This window comes from Mesoplodon densirostris, chromosome 12 (genome assembly GCF_025265405.1).
Source record: "Mesoplodon densirostris isolate mMesDen1 chromosome 12, mMesDen1 primary haplotype, whole genome shotgun sequence".
Taxonomy (NCBI): Eukaryota; Metazoa; Chordata; class Mammalia; order Artiodactyla; family Ziphiidae; genus Mesoplodon; species Mesoplodon densirostris.
Window position 1 is genome coordinate 22,715,295 of NC_082672.1, and position 16,472 is coordinate 22,731,766.

Here is a 16,472-nt window from a genome sequence, read left to right on the forward strand (position 1 = left end):
ATAGAGCGCTTCTTTGACCAGGCTCTGTGTACCGTGGTACAGAGAAAAGATGTTGTTATTGCATTCGTTATTGCCAGAGTCATGTTGTCAGACTCTGTTCAGGCTATTCCCTGAGCAGTCCCAGAAAAAGCTCCCAATGCAGGGGGCCCGGGTTCGATCCCTGGTCAGGGAACTAGATCCCACATGCCGCAACTTAAAAATCCCGCATATTGAAACGAAGATCCTGCATGCTGCAGCTATGACCCAGCAAACCAAACAAATGAACAAATAAACAAACAAATGAATAATATTTTTTTTTAAATGCGGCTCAAGGTTGGAGGTGACCAATCTGAAATTTCCAGCAGCCTCAAGCTCCATGAATGATTGAAGGCTTAGTAGGTCCTAGGGCATAAGAGTGCTTATTAGTTGGGAAACTGTTTTAAAGTACAGAAGTCAATAGATGGTTATTTCCCCAATATACCAGTAGCTGAAACTTGTGTTTGGTTTTGTTAATCATTCTTTGATTGTCTAAAATTTTTGCTTTCTGTATTTTGATGCTATGTTTGGGGACATGTAAATGTCCTTGATTGCTTTTCTTTTGTTATTGATTATAACTTTTACCAATTTATGAAAAGATTCCCTTCCTCATTGTAATTATAAGTTTATTTTGTCTGGATGGAAATACCATCACTCTGATCTCTTTTATGTTTAATATTTGCTTAATAAGTTTTATTCTTGGGCTTCCCTGGTGGCGCAGTGGTTGAGAGTCCACCAGCCGATGCAGGGGACACGGGTTCGTGCCCCGGTCTGGGAGGATCCCACATGCCGTGGAGTGGCTGGACCCATGAGCCATGGTCTCTGAGCCTGCGTGTCCGGAGCCTGTGCTCCGCAACGGAAGAGGCCACAACAGTGAGAGGCCCGTGTACCGCAAAAAAAAAAAAAAAAAAAAAAAAGTTTTATTCTTTTATATTTAATGTTCCTTTATCATTTTGATTTATATATTAGGAGCCTAGCAGCCTAGGTAGTTTTATGTTTCTTCTAAGTGTTTGTCCTTTAGAAAGGGATGTTTTCCACTTTACTTTTTTTATTATCTAAACTAATTTACTTGTTTTTTCTTCTGTTATTTTGCCTTATGCTTCTCCTTTTTTGATCTTCCTTGGTATTTATTGCACTTTATTAAATCTTTTATTTCTGTTTTATTCCTGTTAGCCACATATCTTTTTCTAGAACATTTATAATTTTATTACTGTCTTTCCCTGGACCTTTATGTTGATCATAAATTGTCTTCACTCTTAATATTTTAAACTCATTCATGTTTTAGTTGAAACTGTGGGAGACACTTAAGTTGATAGTGCACAGATCAATTTATTTTGTGCATTGTCAAGTCTATTCATTAATGCCTCCAATTCAGATATTAATTTTGGTTCTGCATTAGAAGATTTTTTTATTTCAAAGTGCTTTCTTTTTTATCTATCTTCATCTTAATGAATTTTCTTGGTAATTTCCTACTCCTCTTTCATAGTTGCCATGTAGTCTGACTTCTTTTAATGACATTAAGAAAATACCATTTATAATTTTTTTTTCTTTCTTACTTGAAGTTAATTTTCAAAGGCAACCTTTTCACTGAGTCTTTGGAACTATGTTATATTCTCTTATAAATCAGTGTCATTTCTCTAAAGATTTGTTTACATATTCTTGAATGTGAAGAGATTTAGTTAAATCTAGAATTTGCTCAGAGTCATGAAAGTGGATATGTTAATTCTCATTTAGTGCTCATCTAAAGGTTGACTGTTTACCCATTTTATCTAACCTGGAAGTGTTCACTAAAAATATTTGAAAACACATAGAAAGGCGCTGGTCAGAGATGGTTTATCAAGAGAACTGTTTGAAGTGAAGGAATGAATTAGGTAATCACTCAAGACTAAAATTCCTTAGAACTCCCTCCTTGCTATTATTTATTAATGGCCTTGCCCACCTCTCATAACACCAACCTGGGGAGTTCCAAGAAGATAGAACAGCATGTGCCTTTGACTAACAGCTCTGTGGAAAGTAGTGGTTGCTTGCACTGGATGACATCGTTTCCTGGAGAATTCAAGGAGTCAGCGTTTGAAAAAAAAGTCTCTAACACTTTCAAAATGAGCATGGATTTTTTGCATCACTCTTTGCTTTGGGATTAGCAATACTAAGACAGCTGCAATAGCAAGAGAAATTTAAAACCTAGCCAACCACAAAGTTAAATACCAGGTTTCTACTCTTCCAAAACTCAGGAGAGAACTATGAACAAGTCAAAACTTGTCAAGTGCTTCAGAAATTGGAATGTGTGAGGTGAGTTTTAGGTAAGCAGTGAAACAAGGTTAAATTGTCAGCTTCCATCAACATACTTAAAGTTTAAAGAAAACTCAGTGGGATTGACAACATTTATCACAACGTAATTTGCTTTGGTTGGCCTTCATGCTGGCAAAGATCAGGAATCTGGCAAAATAGGCTACATTTCAAAAGGTTTTACAATTTCCTTGGAAAAAAAGAATTCTTCCCTCAGTTAATTTGTTTTCTATTTGTTGTGTTAGGCTCTAAACTTGCATATTCAACCCTACATGGGAGTAAGTGTTTCTGGGGAGGATGAGCTGAGAAAAGCATGGATGGATGTGGTTTGGGAAAAGAATAGGATGTAAATTTCAGAACAGTAAAATGACTATCTAAAACCACTTCAGAGAGAAGGAAGTGGCTTAGTGACAGCATCTCAGGTGTGGGAAATGAGCTGAGATGCCTTTGATTCCATGGTGCGAAGAGAAGAATCTTTGCTTATCATTAAGCTGTTCAGACTCTTCCACCCCTTTTCTTCCTGCCTCCCTGTCATGTTCTGTGAGTTCAGTCCTTTGGAAAATAAATCTTGCTGTTCCAGCATTTAACATCATGCCATTTGCTCCGCGATGATCAGGATCAGAAAAATATCTCATCAGCAATTTAGATATTAATCATAAGTTTTTGAACTTTAAATAGATGCTTGAACTCAGTGGTAAATCATAATTTAGATAAATAAAAATGCACACGAGAGGTTTCCATTGTAGCTTAAATGCTCACAAGTTATTTGGTTTCTGAGTCTGTGGCACCTGTAAGGAGGAAGGACTTCTTTGGTGCTGCTTTGCATTTTGGTACTTCTGGGTAAACACAGGCTGTGAAGAATATGTAAGGTGATACCTCATTATGCAACTTCTGTGAATTTCAGGAAAATGTGATGCTTCATGTTTGATCAGAGCTGTTATCTCTTTTTCTCCACAGCTCTGTTTCACACCCATTGATGAGTCAGAGCAGACGCTCAGGAAAAAAAAAAAGAAAGAAAGAAATGGTACCCCAGAAGTTTTTAGTTAATGCTACATGTACTCTTATTAAAGAAGCCATAGAGGGATTTCTGAATCAAAGGGAGACTGAAATGTCATTGGTTAAAAATGGAGTAAAAGGTTTCTCCAGAATGCAGAAGACAAACTCTCAGCATTTTCTCAATGATGCTCAGTTATGTAAGAAGCAAGATCATCATCAGAATGTTTCTTTGGTGAATATGTGAATATAGAGATCATTTTAAAAGGAATTCAGGGACTTCCCTTGCGGCGCAGTGGTTCAGAATACGCCTGCCAATGCAGGGCACACAGGTTTGGCCCCTGGTCCAGGAAGACCCCACATGCCGTGGAGCAACTAAGCCCGTGTGCCACAACTACTGAGCCCGCCTGCCTAGAGCCTGTGCTCTGCAACAAGAGAAGCCACTGCATTGAGAAGCCCACGCACCGCAACAAAGAGTAGCCCCGCTCGCTGCAACTAGAGAAAGCCGGTGCGCAGCAACCAAGACCCAATGCAGCCAAAAATTAAAAAATAGATAAAAAGTAAAAAGAAATTCAGATAATCTCATAAAGAGACCTTCAGCTGAGAGAGGGATAACCTTGCTCAAGGGATAAGGCACTTATAGTCCCATGACCAACGGTATTCTCACTTGGGTAATTCTGAACACACTCTTGATAAAATTCTGATGCAGCCCCTTTTTCTATGTTCCATGCAGGTTATCTGCTAGTCATAACTTTTCTTTTTAATTTATCTTTTATTGAAGTAGCATTGGTTTATAACATTACATAAGTTTCATGTGTGCAACATTATATCTCTATTTTGGTATGCAGTACAGTTTGCTCACCACCAAAAAGTGATAACTTTTGTTTTCTTTATCAACATGCATATTCAACAGATTTAATATATGAATGCCAAGGACTTTGGCTAAACTCTAGAGCAGGGCTTTTGACCTCTGCACTATGGACATCTGGGGCTGGATCATTCTTTGTGGTGGGGACTGTCCAGTGCATTGCAGGATGTTTAGCAACATCCTTGGCCTCTACCCACTAAATACGGGTAGCATCTCCTCTGTCCCGTCCTGCTCAGTCATGACAATAAAAATGTCTTCAGACATTGCCAGAACCAAAGCTGCTCTAGAGTTCCTTTGGTCATTTGTTTATTAGAAACCTTTAAGTTGGTCAGTCATTTACAAATTATATTGCATTTTATGAAGGCCAACTTCCCCTGCTGACTAACTAATAGTCCCTGAATGGCAGAATCTATTTTTTTTAAATCAGCATTTATTATCAAGATTCTGACTTCTTAATGGCAGATGGAGTCTGCTATATAATGTATTTGGTGCAAAGTTCTGAGAAATAGAAGGCTATAATACATGCAGTTTTTTCTTAAAATCTAGATCTTTTTTTTAGACATCTTTATTGGAGTATAATTGTTTTACAATGGTGTTAGTTTCTACTTTATAACAAAGTGAATCAGTTATACATATACATATGTTCCCATATCTCTTCCCTCTTGTATCTTCCTCCCTCCCACCCTCCCTATCCCACCCCTCTAGGTGGTCACAAAGCACCGAGCTGATCTTCCTGCACTATGCGGCTGCTTCCCAGTAGGTATCTATTTTACGTTTGGTAGTGTATATATGTCCATGCCACTCTCTCACTTTGTCACAGCTTACCCTTCCCCCTCCCCATATCCTCAAGTCCATTCTCTAGTAGGTCTGTGTCTTTATTCCCGTCTTGCCCCTAGGTTCTTCATGACATTTTTTTTTCTTAGATTCCATATATATGTGTTAGCATACGGTATTTGTCTTTCTCTTTCTGACTTACTTCACTCTGTATGACAGACTCTAGGTCCATCCACCTCACTACAAATAACTCAATTTCGTTTCTTTTTATGGCTGAGTAATATTCCATTGTATATATGTGCCACATCTTCTTTATCCATTCATCTGTCGATGGACACGTAGGTTGCTTCCATATCCTGACTATTGTAAATAGAGCTGCAATGAATATTTTAGTACATGACTCTTTTTGAATTATGGTTTTCTCAGGGTATATGCCCAGTAGTGAGATTGCTGGGTCATATGGTAGTTCTATTTTTAGTTTTGTAAGGAACCTCCATACTGTTCTCCACAGTGGCTGTACCAATTACATTCCCACCAGCAGTGCAAGAGTGTTCCCTTTTCTCCACACCCTCTCCAGCATTTATTGTTTCTAGATTTAAAATTTAGATCTTTTTATGCATGACAGAATCCCTCCATTGTCCCTACAGCTCATTTTCTCTTATATTTTCATGTACTTCAGCTTCCATTATCCTCCTTTACCTGATGTCAGCCCTCCTCAGGTCTCCTGGATAAACAGTGGCAATTGCTTACATACCTTCTCATTTAAATATTTAAAATCTCATTTAAATATTTGATATTTAAAATTATCCATCAATTGCTGCAGTCTACTCTGAAACAGGCATCACATAAAAATCTCAAAACCTTCCTTCCTCTTCTTTACATTATTCATTATCTAAAGAAAAATCTGGTTTCTTCCTGAGGGGGGGGGGAAGAGTTTTTTCTTTGCTTCAAAGTTCCTTTTTCCAAAACACTGGAATGTCACTGGACACATTGTCTTACTAGTCATATGTCTGTCTTTCTCACTAGACAATGAGCCATTTGAGAACTTTACTGTCTATTTCCTTCTGTGTTTGCATGTGCTTAGCACAGAGGCAAACTGAAAGACAGTATTGTTAAATGAATTGTGTTAGGTGAACAGAGTTGTAAGAAGATGGTACTGTAATTCCAGAAGCTGCCCTAGAGGGTGACTACTTAAGTCATTAGACATCTAATCACACTTCTCTTCTCCTGTCTCAACATTAAGCCCATCTCTCTCCCTTTTCCTATCTCACATACTCAGGGCAAATAGAATTCTGGAGCTTTTGTGTTTTGATTATGGGTACTATAAAATGTGATGCAAGGCTGAAATGGGAAGGGGAATTTAGAAGAAAGAATTGATTAGGCAGAGGTATGTCACTATGAAGTTTAGAATAAGGAATGATGCACATTGAAATATGAAGCCCTTCTACCAAAAGGAATTAAATGAATTAACTTTCAGGAAAGAAAGGGGCCATATAATCTGTTTGTAAATTTTACCTTTAGAACATATAGAGCCTAACGTCTTAAAACAGTAAAGTTTCTAGGTTAATACTGGAATAGCAGGAGGTGGGGATGGGGGCAGGGGAGGCAGGAGTTAAGCATTTTCCCCCATGTCTCAAATTTGACCTTTTAAAAGACCTCCTCAAGGGTGCAGGTCGTAAAAGATTGCTTAAGATCAAGTGATAGTTAAATAAGAAACTAAACCCACATATTCCTGAAGAGACTCAGTCTCTAGAAAGAAAATTTGTAATTGAAGAGTGAAGACATCTAGATCATATCATTCTAGAGCCAGGAAGGACTCAAGTCTCCTCATTTGTGACATGAGAAGTTAGAGTAGATGATTGTTATATATTTTTTTCTCAAGATCCTATAACATTTTGAATCAATTGAGGATGATTTGATTTGAAAAGCAAAACTAAAATCAAAACCAGAAAGCACCTTTTCATAAAATTCTTCAGGAGCACATCTCCTGTATGCAGTGATAGATAGGTGAATTCAAATTAGGTGTCTGCAGAAACAATATGATGTAGGAAGAGGCTGAGAATGATGCTAGGTAGCACAGAAAAATTTACAAGGAGTGATCACTTGGTAAAAATATATAAAAATTGAGAGCACCTCAGTGTTCATAGCAGTACTACTTACAATAGCCAAGATATGGAAACAACCTAAGTATCAATCAACAGATGAATGGATAAAGAAGAAGTGATATATATATAATATATATATATATATCATATATATATATAATATATATATATTATATATATATATATTATATATATATATGATATATATATATATACACACACACACAGTAGAGTAATACTCTGCCATAAAAAAAGAATGAAATTTTGCTGCTATGTGGATGGACTTGGAGGGCATTATGCTAAGTGAAATAAGTCAGACAGAGAAAGATAAATACTGTATGATATCGCTTATATGTGGAATCTAAAAAACACAACAAACTAGTGAATATAACATAAAAGAAGCAGACTCACAGATATAGAGAGCAAACTAGTGGTTACTGGTGAGGAGGGAGGAGACAGGCCATATAGGGGTGGGGAATGGGAGACACGAATTATTGAGTGTAATATAGGCTCAAAGACGTATTGTACAACACGGACAACATAGCCAATATTTTGTAATAATTGTAAATGGAAAATAACCTTTAGAAATAGTATAAAAATTAAAAATTTTCAAAAACTAAAAAGAATTAAGATTGGCGCTCTGTAGACTCCCCTATACACACAGCGCTACACTGAACTGTGTAGCCATCTACACAGTGTTCTCGCCTGACACAAGTGCCTATGATCAGGAGGGGATGTTCTGGCCTGGTCTTTTCAATAGTAGAGATGGACTTAGTCTGGTGCATCATAATACCCTCTTGCTTGTTCTTCTTTGTGGCCTTGGGAATAGGATTTCTGAACAGCTAGGGCATAGTCTGAGGTCATGGAACTGTATTAGACTAACAAGGGCCAAGGTCTTGTTTTTGGCCTCCTAGGTAAGGGGATCTCTCCAGGTGAGGGAAAGGCCACGTAAGGAAGGTTCAGTGAGCATGCACCCAGCTGTTAGGGCAGAGGTTCTCAATGTCACCTGCATCACTGCCCCTGGGGAGGGTGTTCAAAATGCAGATGTCTAGGCCCTTCTCCCAGAGATTCTGATTGTAAAAGTTATACATTGGGGCCAGAACTTTGCATTTCTAACCAGCAGTCCAAGTGATTCTAAAGCAGGTGGTCCTCTTTGAGAAATGTAGTTCTAGAAGTTCAGTTGATTTCTGCCTCTCCTCCTTGGCTCAGGTCCTTTGAATTAGGCCCATTAAAAGTTTTATTTCTTCATCTGCTCCTATTTTGATGAAGCCAGTTTTAGAATCATAATTTACTTCTAGAATGCTCTTACTGTTATTCAAAATAGTATCATTTGGCAAAGTGGAAATGATTTTGAGAAGAGGGAACATAAAAAGCTTTTGAAAAGAAAACCAGATCATAAGATGGCCTATTAAGCAGCAAGAATAGATTCAACTTTGAAGCTATGGAGAATTTTAGCAAATGGTCTCAATGAGGAAATGACTAATGGAGATTTTGGGAGCCAAGGGAAAGAGAGAGAGTATCATACTTCTGTCAGTAGTTAGACCAAGAATGTTTGTTCTGCTAGAAGACCTTGTGACACAGAGGGAGCCAGGTGACTGAGAGATTAGTGTTCCCGTCCCAGACTTTTATTCACTTATGTGGAAACCATTCCAGCTGAATGTGTGTTTCCAAGACTGTGAAGAACATCTAGGGAAAATTTGCCTGGATTTATAGGAAGTCTAAAAACCTTGGCTGAAGCCTGAGTGTTTGGATCTTAGGTTAGCACAGCTGAGAGATCGATTTTGTGGTCCCCATTATTAGAAGAGGCCAGGGCGGTTAATTATCCAGTATGGGTCATGGTGGGAAATGGACTTAGGGACACACTCATGAAACCTGGGGAAAAATTTGGAAAGAACAACATACAGGTACAGAGGTGTTTGCCCTTCTGTCAGAAGGATCATTTTAGTAAAACAGAAAACCAACAAAAATGCACATGAATTGACAGTTGGCCAATGTATGTCAAGAAGTATAAGGATTAACAGCAAAGGCAGTGGAAAATGCTCTGAAATCTGTTCTCACTATAGTTGAATTCATACATTCACCATGGGGAGGACTAATAAATAATAATAACATTTAAAAAAAAATACTGAAGCAGGCAGTCTGAGCCAGTCCTTTTCTCAACGCCCTCCAGCTTACCTTTTTGATAACTGGGACCCAGGCCTCCTGTGTCTCTAGACCACCCTCTGGCTGTCACTGCTGGTACTGCTCAGTCTCTTCTAGGCAGAAAGTCTGCAGAAAGCCTTGGAAAACAGATGGCTTTGCATCCCATTGCCTTCTTGTCTCACTACCTTCTACTAAATCTGAAAAGCCAATGATGTTTAAATACTTCTAAGAATGGAATCCTTTCTTCAAATACCATTTCATGCAGAAGGGCAGTTCATAAAACAGATAGAAGTAGAACTGCTTAGCTTGAACGGGGCAGGACCTGCAGCCATAATCATTTGGCCTTCAACTGGAGTCAACCCAATAGGGCACAGTTAGGCAACTATTGTGACAAACTCATTGTGGCAATGGACTCCTGTTAGTCATCTTAAGGGATATATTTGCATTTAAGCAGAGGCATCGTGAAAATAATACATTCATCAGAACTCTTTAGGTTGGAATGGACAGAAACCCAAGTAAATTACAGCAAAAATGAAAACTTTTGTTTATGAATCTTGCAAATGCAAAGGTGTGATCTGAAATAGGACTAGATGCAGAGGCTCAGAGGATGTCTATAGGAATTGTCTCTTTCCATCTCTCAGGTGTTTGTTAAAATGTGTTGGTTTTACCCTTTGTAAGTTCTCTCCACAAAGTTGCAAAAGAAAATACCTAGGCTTACATGGTGGACATAGCTAGACTGTCATAAAAAGAGCCAACATCTTTTTTCCTCTGCCTGAGTCTTGATCCCTTCCCCACCACCCACGCACTCTAACTGGCCATGGTCAGGACCAAGATCCACCATTGCATCAGGCACTGATGTTATATATTCATGACTCCCACATGGAATGAGTGTATCATTAAGGATCCTTATTACAGAATATTCAACTTTTTTTCTCTTTTCTTAAAAAAGGGAACAGATCATCTAAAGTGAAAGCTAACAGGGGGTTCAGGATCCAGAGGTCCACAGTGTCATTAAAGCTGTAGTTCCAGCTCTGTGCGCTTGGTTCTGCCCTCCTCTTCATGTCTGCTTTGTCCTCGGGCTGACTTCACACATGCTAGTACAATGGCTGCCAGGAACCCCCAGGGCCACATGCTCTCTCATTCATATATATTACCTAATGAAAGACCTGGGCTTCCTCTGACTAGATCAACTAGGCTAATAGGCACAGCCCTAAGTCAGTTACTGCTGGGAGGGATTGGGAAATCACTGTTTGGCTCGGAACAGTCAGGGATGACTCCTGTAGGTAGGGATGGATCAGTGGATAAAAGGTTGTGGTTTGAGAATAAAGGGGTAAAAGGAATAAATGCCCTTCTCTACAATATAGTGGGGGAATTTAACTCCCAATAAAGAACTGTGTCAGTCTGTGTTTGATCAGAAGAGCAGAATCACTAGGAGATATAAACAGATATAGATATAGATATATTCTCTATCTAGTTATGGACCAGATGATGTCCCCTCCCCTGCCCCAAATTCATACATTGAAACTTTACCTCCAATGTGATTGTATTTGGAGATAGGGCCTTTAAGGAAGTAATTAAGGTTAAGTGAGGCCATGATCTTGGGCTTCTAGCCTCCAGAACTATGAAAAAATTAATTTCTGTTTTTTAAACCAATCTGTGATATTTTGTTATGGAAACCTGAGCTGACTAACATAGATTTTGGTACCAAGAAGTGGGATGCTGTTATAACAAATGCCTGAAAATGTGGAAGTGGCATTGGAACTGGGTAGTGGGTAGAGTCTGCTAGAGTTTTGAGGTGCATCCTAGAAAATGTCAAGATTGCCTTGAAGGGACTGTTAGTAGAAATATGAACATTAAAGGCAGTTCTGGGTGAAATCTCAGAGGAAAATGAAGAACTTGCTGTTGGAAACTAGGGGAAAAGTGATCCTATGAAGCAGAGAAGGCAAGGACAAAATAGAACCTGCAAAGAAGTATTAGAGGTCCCAAGGAAGCCTTGGAACTTGCTGGTCTCTCACCACCTTTAGGACAGCAACCTTGATGATGGAGAGACCCGAAGGAGCAGCTGGCATCCTTTGCCATGGAGCTAACCATGCAGTTGTCATGGGAATCATAGAAACTAAAGGAGGTGATATGGCAAAGCAAAGGGGCTGTGGGTCTGGCTGCTGCCTGATACTAATCACGTGACTCAGTAGGTAAGTGACAGCATGTCTGAAATCAACAGTGCTTCATGGTCTGCATCAACCTTTCAAGCATGAAAATAAAAATTAAAAAATAATTGCTGTTGCTTCATTTCTGCCTGCCAGATCTCATGCAAAATGTCTCGTGTAGCTAATGTTAATCCAGAACTATGCAGTGATAGGAATTCTAAAAAACATAGTGCTAGATTTGCTAAATCGGCACAGTACAAATCTACCACAGGAATTAACACAAGGTAGAAAGAAAGGTAACAGGCAGCATCTTAACCATTGGTCAAATTGAGGATTTTAATCCACAGGAGTCCTCCATGGACACTGGGGAATTTTCTGTGCCTATCCTAGGGCACTCTGTCTCCTAGCTGGGATTGTAACAGGGTCTGTTTTCCAGGAAGATTCAGGCAAAAGCTAATTCTGAATGCTGAAGTTCTGTTGAGGTCATTAAAAACAGCAATCACCTTACCTTGGAGTCATTCTTTTTTTTTTGAATTTAAGAATTGACTGTTTTCTGGAGTGTTCTAGGGAAATGTTTTGCTTCCAAATCTTTCTTATTTTCTAATGTTTAAATTTATTCACATAGGAATGAAGATAACAGAGAACACGCAGGAGAAAGAGAGGGAAAAAAGAAGACAGAGAGATTGGGAAATGGAGAGGAGAGAGAGAGAGAGAGAACAAATTTAGGATTTCCATCACTATCAGAAAATAGGTTGTACCATTGGGTAGGACTTTTTTAAAATGAGCTTTACTGTAGTGGTGAAGCTAAGTGTTGCCTTTTTTAAGTCAGCAGGGAGAACTGGCTATGAGTTACACCTAAGAAGGTGTACTATTTGTATATATTTGTGTATAAGATGAGCTAAGGAGATTGGAGTAGGAATACATTTATAAATCCAAGGATCAGAATTAGAGCCAGAGAAATCTGCGGGTAGCTGTAATCCATAGAGCTGAAAACAATACATTTGTTTTATTTGAAACTATTGGGTGCTCTGAGAGGCAGTAAAGTGAAGTACATAAAAGCATGGACTTTTGAGTCAAACTATTTGAGTTTCTACCTGGTTTCCACTGTATACTAACTAGCGGACCTTGGGCGAGTTGCTTAAACTCTCCTTTGACTTCATTTATTCATATTTAAATGGGGATGAGAGTAAGAATGGCTCCTTGTAGTAAAAGTGCTGACTAGTACCTGGCATATAGAAAACACTATGAAAGTGTTAACTATTATTATAATTCTACATCTGTAGGAGTTAAAATGATGGAATGTCATTATTAGGGTTTTTTAATCGGCATGTTAAGAAACACCAAAGATACTATTTTTTAAGGGGTTATCATCTGTTGAGTACCCGTTATATGGCGGCTGCTGTTACTGAGTCCCAGCTCATTCTGCTCACTGCATGACAGGTCAATAAATCAGGAGATGAGTTGTTGAGGCAAGGAATACTGACTTTATTTGGAAAGCCAGCAGACTAAGAAGATAGCAGAGTAGTGTCCCCCAAAAACATCTTATTGGGGTCTGGAAGCCAGTTTCTTTTATAGAACAGAGAGGGGAAGGAGGTGAGGAAGTAAAGTAAAAAGGCCGTTAGTTTTGCAAAATATCTCCTGGCTTGGCCAGCATCGGGAAGGTGATGTGTTAATTTCTTCTTTTCTGCAGCCATTCACAGGTGGGCAGGGTCAGAATGTCTCCCTGTGAGCTGAACAAAGGCACTTTAGTTTAACATTCAGGCAGAGGGTCAGGGTTCCCTGAGGCAGGCCATTATATATGATTATAATAGCAAAAGCAACGAAAAGCAAAGGTTAAAGTAAAATAAACAGATCCAACATGGAGTCAGATTTTTCTCTTCCCTGTTACAGTGCTACACAAAGTACATTCCAGTTATTATTTAATTCGTACAACAATCCAAGAGTACAGATTTCCTTATCCCCATTTTGTGAATAAGGGACCCAAAGCTCATAGTTGTTGAGTAATTTACCCAAGGTTGCCTAGCTAAAAAAGAAAACAACATGGATTTTAACCTGAGAGCTCCTGAGAGCTCTATTATGCAGTAAAGCCATACCCCATCCTTCCAGCAGTGAGCCTGCCCCTGAGGCATGCCCTTTTGTGCACGTTTTTAATCAATCTTTCTCTCAATGCTTTGACAAGAACCAAGTCTTGAGCTTTCTGTACGGGGGACAATTTTAGGCCTTTTTTTTTTTTTGTATTTGTTGTCCTGACTTTTGAGGAGGGTTCATAAATCTAGAAAGCCTTGGGATCCTTAGCTAGTCTGGGGATGAAGGTGTTGGAGATAAAGCTATGAACATTGGGAAATGATTTTCACTGAGGTTTTGCCCTCAGATCAGAGCAAGGAGTTGTCAAAGGGAAGAAGATGGAGAGGATTGATGGAACATATTGGCAAGACCCCTGAATATCTGAGAGCCTTATCTGGCTTAGGCAAGATAGCCAGAGGGGCCTACAGCTAAGGCAACTGCCCCTAGGCAGTTTTTGAGGGGCAGAGTGATGAATCCCCTGAAGAAGCTACAGTTCCCCAGTACATTTGTGGCTGCCTTAGGCTGCTCAGCTCTTGGTACTGGACTTGCCCTGAAGGTTGTTCTCCAGTCCCCTGGGGATTATCTCTGAATAATTACTTGTGACTCAAATTGCTGATTAGAGACTAAGCAGTTCTTTCTTTGTCAACATGTTATGTGTGCTGCATCCAAATATAACAGCTTTTTGTTGTTGTTTTTAAATAAAATATTTGCAATGGTAGCACCTACAATGAATTTCAGGGCCACTATAGTCACATTGTGAGAAAGACATATGTTTGTATATAGGAAAATATTGCTCTATTGACCTCCTCTTTGTCCCAAAAGATCCTTTTTTTCGTGTCCTGGGTGTGAAACTGCTCAGAAGATCCTGGAAGTTTCCTGACTACACATCTGGTGACTGACGGGAGTGTGTGTGTGTGGGTATAAAGGTGCCACTGACTCATGTATCTTATTCCACACCCCCTCTCCTTCATCAGCTCCAGGGAACTGAGGCAGAATCAGTACAGCACATATCCCCTACATCAGAGACCTTTCTAAATGGTCCTCAAGTATTTGAGAGAACTCCCTTTGTCATTTGTATCAGCAACTTCATGGCCTCAGGGTAAACATTATTTTTGATTCTATAAAGAGTCCCAGAAAAACTACCTGGAGAAAATTAAACAGAAAGAGAGGCTGTTGCTTATTTTTTAAGAGTATTTTTTCCTCTTCTAAAAGTAACGTTGACCAAGGTATGTTGATTCACAGACAGGAAGAGAACTCTCTGTCTCTTCCACATCTTATCTGTTCCACCTGGAGACAAAAACTAATGATTGGTCATAAATGGTTAGCTGATGCTTCTGTATTGACTTGTGGTTTGCTGCAGCCTTACTTCCTTTGCTTTGTGACATCATTTTCCTGTTCATTTCCCACACTTACATATGTGGGTTTATGGGATCCACACTAATCCAACAAATGGAAGAAATTATGTACCATGTCAGAGAGCTTTCAGGAATAGAATTTGGAACAAAGGGGTCAATACTTGAAGAGTTCATGAAGTAAAAATGATGATGAGATAACTGATGAGGAGTGCTTCTCAGCCAGTGATTAAAGAACCCTGCTCACCAAATGTTTTGAGTGGATTGTGGTGATTCTCTTTATCACAGATGCTCTTCATGCTGGCAACACTCATTTCTGGACTGGTGAGCATGTTGGGCAACTGGACAGATATTTATCCTACAAAGCCTGACGGGGTTGACCAAGACTGAGTAGTCACCTGTGGAAGTCATTTCCATCAGCAGGAGAGAAGAGGGCTTCTTTGAAGTAGTGTGGTTTGAGGGAACCATAAGAAGTCCAAGAACCTTAGGATACTGCTGCATTTCTCATGGAGAAAGAAAAGAGGGATTGAGGGTGTTCCAGTTGGCCAAAATGCCTTCAATCTGGAAAATGCTTCCCAAGGTAGCTTTGGGTCACTGTAAATTCTGTAATCACTTTAACCCTGACACCCTCACTGTCCAATGACACTAAGAGCATCCTGGAATTTCAGGGGAGTGTCAGAAGTGCCCCTTGACTGATGTTAACATTTACTCTGAAGGACAATATCTTTCATGGTACTTTTGTTGATGTTTTCTGCTATGAGGAGCACCTCTGGTAGTTGCTGACTGAGATTCTCTGTCAAACTGTTGGGGTTTCAGCTTGATAGTCAAAAATAAGGTGCACTGCTGTTTGGTGTCTATTTGTTTCCTGTGTCCTCCGTGCACTAGATGCTACACTTGTAGGAAGGAGAGACACTTACATGTTGAGCTGACCACTTCCAGAAGCCCATTATCCAAACAGTTTTCACTCAGAACTTACCTGACTGTAGAAGAGGTACCCTCTTTTCAGGAGTGTGACATAGTTCTCAAAATGGATCTGGAGGGCCTCCCTGGTGGCGCAAGTGGTTGAGAGTCCGCCTGCCGATGCAGGGGATGCGGGTTCGTGCCCCGGTCTGGGAGGATCCCATATGCCGCGGAGCGGCTGGGCCCGTGGGCCATGGCCGCTGAGCCTGCGCATCCGGAGCCTGCGCGTCCGGAGCCTGTGCTCCACAACGGGGGAGGCCACAACAGTGAGAGGCCCGCATACCGTAAAAAAAAAAAAAAAAAAAAATGGATCTGGAATAAGCCAGGGCTAGCACATGGCATCTGCAGAGGTTCAAGGAAACATTAGAGTCACAGGGTGTGTGGCAGTGCTTGATCAGGGGAAGATCACATGGTTATCAGGAAAGTCTGGGAGGACAGCAGGAGATATGAGAAAATTAAAAATTTAGGTCCCAAGAGACTGGGTTATCTAAGTATCTTCAGTAGAGTTTTTCAGTATTTATGATAATGCCTGGCATATAGGAAGTCTCAGTAAATGTCTTTGAATGGATGCCAAAGGAGTGCTTAGGCTGGGCAGAGCCTGGGGAGGGCTCTTTACATGATACTCCAGCCTGACTGCAGATGCCTCCTGCAACTGTTGGAGCAAATGCTCTCATAGGACTTCCTCTTCAACAGAGAGTCAGTGGAGCTTGATATAGGGAAGAAAACTCTGTGATTACAGTGACTTAGCCTTTAGAACTTCAGCTTA